At 38.9% G+C, this 5,000-nt stretch overlaps 1 long non-coding RNA gene across 1 annotated transcript in view; it reads left to right on the top strand.

Moving 5' to 3' along the window:
- Nucleotides 1–5,000, top strand: part of LOC135201716 (uncharacterized) — a 122,944-nt gene that overhangs the window by 10,157 nt on the left and 107,787 nt on the right. Inside the window, exon 3 of the long non-coding RNA XR_010311595.1 lies at nt 3,400–3,496. This is a non-coding gene — a long non-coding RNA (uncharacterized LOC135201716). The remainder of the gene's footprint in view (nt 1–3,399; nt 3,497–5,000) is intronic.

Genomic DNA, 5,000 nt, shown 5'->3' with positions numbered 1-5,000 from the left:
ATCATATATTCCGTCAAGCCTGTGGCTGAGAAATGCGGCCAATATTGTCCTTGGCGTCGATTTGTAAGTGATCTCAAACATTCTCTTTTTTTTAGGGGTAGAATATGTCTACAGATTATGTATATATAGATATATATATATATATATATATATATATATATATATATATATATATATAGATATATATATATATATATATATATATATATATATATATATATATATATATATATGTGTGTGTGTGTGTGTGTGTGTGTGTGTGTGTGTAAAAGGGGACCTCAAAAAGACGTATCATACAAGCACAGACACAAAAACTCAAGTGCTCCCGGTTTGATAGCAAACTGACCGTTAAAAAAAAAAAAGCAGTTACGCAATGCAACGGATGCTATACCATGTTTCTGTCAAAGTTAATGTATCGAAAGTGACAGCTGTGGGTTGTTCCAGTTATCGAAGTGGGGAGATAGGGGTCCTGTCTACGCTACTGTTTGCCCGCTTGTGTGGAATTTCGTCACTTCGGAATCCTTTATTGTTGTTGTTATCGGCATCGTGACTATTCTTATTATATCCCATCATGACTACTGTTTCCATCGCGGCTATTATTCTCCATCGTGACTATTATTGTTGTCCACAACGTCACTATTATTACCCACGGTCAGATTTCCTTTGCAAATTAATGGCTTGAAAGAACACTTAGTACAATTATTTAATATACATATGAGGTTCATTTAGGCAGAAGAGATATTATTATGAAAGTCGAGGGGACACTAAAAATATGTCCGTAGCCTTCTCAGAGGGGGTGGAAATACATAAGTGTACAGAAACACTCGTTTCTGTATGTAAACACACATGTGTGCTATGCATACATATATTATACATACACACAAATAAAGACACGCCCCTTCTGACGTGATATTCTGGGTGCTAATGTAACCGACAATTACGAAATTTTCTAAACGACTTCCGGAGCGTTACTAGGAGACACATGTGACTCTTTAACGAATTTCTAAGTGAACGAACGTACGTTCGGCTCCGTACTTCCAAGAACACTAAAACCACCGGACGAGATATGAAGTACTTACTGTGTTATGTCACGTACTAATAATTAACATGGAACCTTTATGTTTTTTTTTTTTTTTTTTTTTTTTTTTGCGAAAGGCAACTGGTGTTTTTCTGTCCGCCCTTAGATCTTACAAACTACTGAGGCTAGAGGGCTCCAAATTGTTATGTCGATCATCCACCCTCCAATCTTCAAACATACCAAATTGCAGCCCTCTAGCCTCAGTAGCTTTGATTTTATTTAAGGTTAAAGTTAGCCAAAATCGTGCTCCTGGCAACAATGTAGGCCAGGACACTTATCGGGCCGCGGTTAAAGTTTCATGGGCCCGCAGCCCACACAGCATCATACCGAGACCACCGGAAGATAGCAGATCTATTTTCGGTGGCCTTGATTACTATGAGCTGTGGCGGCTGTACAGAAAACTCGATTGCGCCGAAGATTTCTTCGGTGCAATTATTTTTACTTGTTTTAAGGTTTGTTCCTCTAGGCACCAGGGGGAAAAATTCTTCTTCAGGAAGGACTTAGAATCCGCCAAGAAAAACACCGGAAAAGCGACGATTCCTTTTGGGCGTGTCGCACAGAAACGGCAGGGTGATGACGACATCGTCCTCATCATCATCATCATCATCATCGTCATCATCGTCGTCATCGTCAGCAGCCAAATCGTACCGGAAACCTAAGTGGTCGGGTAAGTCCCGTGGCTGCTGACAGGACGCCAGACACCAAACGATCTGCCTGCCCCTGGGGCCTCCAGCATCGCCAGGATGTCCGGCAGATAAATGACTGTGATGTTAAAGACAGAAAAACCACCCGCAGCAGCAGCAGGCAGCAGCAGCAGCTGGAAGCAGAAACGAAGGCGCGTTGACACCAGTAGATATATATATATATATATATATATATATATACTATATATATATATAATATATATATATATATATATATATATATATATCCGCGACGATTCAAAGGTCAAGGGTCAGGGATGATAAGGACGATTTCGGCCACATGCCAGAGTAAAAAAAAAAAGGGATTGAAAAAAAAAGAAGTATATCTTAGTTTGACCAGACCACTGAGCTGATGAACAGCTCTCCTAGGGCTGACCCGAATCATTAGATATTTTTACGTGGCTAGGAACCAATTGGTCACCTAGCAACGGGACCTACAGCTTATTGTGGGATCCGAACCACACTATATCGAGAAATGAATTTCCATCACCAGAAATAAATTCCTCTGATTCGGCGTTGGCCGAGCCAGGATTCGAACTTCGGACCACCGGATTGGCAGCCGAGCGCGAAAACCACTCGTCCAGGGAGGAACTTGCAAGGGAGCAACTAGGCTTGGAAGGTGTAATAGCAGAAGGTGGATAGCAAGATGGACAAAAGACAAAATGAACGGAGGAACAGTAAAAAGGAATGGAAGGGGTCGCAGCTAGTGGCCGAAGGGACGCTGCAAAGAACCTAGATTGATTAAGTACTGCCTACAGCGCACAGCGTGAGGTGCAATGACGGCACTAACCCTCTACGGAGGCCATTAGAAGATTGTGCGCCATTAGGAGAATCTGGACCGTTTTCGAATTCAAATTCATTTATTATTCAAGGCAACCAAAGGTAAAGTTAGTTAATGCACCTGCTCAAGACTTCACGGAACCGAACAACATTCACAACAACTCCTATCCCCTAACAGACGAACAACACTACTATGCATCGCTACTTTCCATTCTAGTATGCATCGCAATCGCTACTCTCCATTCTAGTATGCATCGGCATCGCTATTCACCATTCTAGTATGCATCGCTATTCTCCATTCTAGTATGCATCGGTATCGCTATTCACCATTCTAGTATGCATCGCTATCGCTACTCTCCATTGTAGTATGCATCGCTACTTTCCATTCTAGTATGCATCGCTACTCTTCATTCTAGTATGCATCGCTACTTTCCATTCTAGTATGCATCGCTATCGCTATTCACCATTCTAGTATGAACCGCTATTCTCCATTTTAGTATGCATCGGTATCGCTATTCAACATTCTAGTATGCATCGCCATTCTCAATTTTGACTACCGGCATAAGGCCAGCTTAATCCAAAACAAAAACATCTGTGCAGGAAATGTATCCTACGCCCTCCCAGCGTTCTTTTCCCATAATGCAACGTACTACGCGACCCTATGAATGGAACGATTCGTATTAAACACTTATAATGAATCATGTCAAGGTCTAGTCATTGCAAATGCTAAACGAATTCCAAATGAGTCATCCGGGGCGCATGTTGTGTCTGACATTTCAACTGATGTTTCAAAACATTTATTCCCGATCGACTTTATTAGTTCATTTTTTTTTTCAGCTGTCTCTTCGTCAACTTGGGAGGTCAATGATTCACTGTGGCTATGCAATCTGCACTTGAGGAGAGGATTCTGTAAGATATGGTTGGAAACCATTGGGTAAGTTACTACCAAATCTTCTTTGACATTATATCCAAAGATATCTATATCTCTTTGCTTGTCTGACGACTTTTTGCAAGTTTTGTGATCATGTTACATTTTGAAATTAAGCAGCAGGTCAGAGACGCAAAGTGAATATTAATGAATATTTTTGTTGAAAAGATTATATTCTGAGATATCTAGGCTCTTCTATGAAGATTTTCTTTTGCAATTTTGTGAACATTTTGTGACGTTTGGCAATTATGGGTTTTCAGTCCTCTCGTCAAATCAGATGCTTCTTCTCTGATGGCGGAGTGAGATTAATTGCAATGATAACTAGAGATTTGAAACCGTCAGTAAAGAGGTCAAATCTTTGTTTTTCTAATCTTTGAAATCTTCGGTAAAAGTTCTGCAGGAAACCGGCCCCAGTCACCTGAAGACGTTTTGAATTTGATAAGCTCCCATATTTTTCAAAATCGTTCAAAGAAGAGACCCTCTTTTAAACAAATTCTGTTGAGCAAAATGGCAGAATTCAGCGAATTAATCTTAAATATTATCTTTTCTATTTTTCTTATTACTCGTTTCTCTGGCTCAGCGATGCTTCTTAATAATTAGCCAATATTCATATTGGGAGAACTCTAAATAATGCAAAATCTAAATAATGCAAAATCCTGTGCTAAACAAAATATCACATTCAGCATTATTTAGATTTCTCCAAATATGAATATTGGCCTCTTAATAATAATAATAATAATAATAATAATAATAAAATAAGAATTAATTAATAATAATAATAATACTAATATAATAATATAATAATAATAATAATAATATTAAAATAAAAATAATAATACTAATAAATAATATAATATAAATAATAATAATAATAATAATAATAATAATAATAATAATAATATAATGGGCCTTAGTCAACATACAAAAGGGCAAGGTAACAAGGACTGAAGGGATAAAACTACCAGATAGGAGCAACATCAAACATATAGATAAGATGGGATACAAATACCTGGGAATAATGGAAGGAGGGGATATAAAACACCAAGAGATGAAAGACACGATCAGGAAAGAATATATGCAGAGACTCAAGGCGATACTCATGTCAAAACTCAACGCCGGAAATATGATAAAAGCCATAAACACATGGGCAGTGCCAGTAATCAGATACAGCTCAGGAATAGTAGAATGGACGAAGGCAGAACTCCGCAGCATAGACCACAAAACTAGGGAACATATGACAATACACAAAGCACTACACCCAAGAGCAAATACGGACAGACTATACATAACACGAAAGGAAGGAGGGAGAGGACTACTAAGTATAGAGGACTGCGTCAACATCGAGAACAGAGCACTGGGGCAATATCTGAAAACCAGTGAAGACGAGTGGCTCAAGAGTGCATGGGAAGAAGGACTAATAAAAGTAGACGAAGACCCAGAAATATACAGAGACAGGAGAATGACAAATAGAACAGAGGACTGGCACAACAAACCAATGCACGGACAATAC

This window comes from Macrobrachium nipponense, chromosome 28, assembly GCF_015104395.2.
Source record: "Macrobrachium nipponense isolate FS-2020 chromosome 28, ASM1510439v2, whole genome shotgun sequence".
Taxonomy (NCBI): domain Eukaryota; kingdom Metazoa; phylum Arthropoda; class Malacostraca; order Decapoda; family Palaemonidae; genus Macrobrachium; species Macrobrachium nipponense.
Note: the sequence above shows the minus strand (reverse complement) of the source record. Positions and strands in the feature narration are given on the sequence as shown.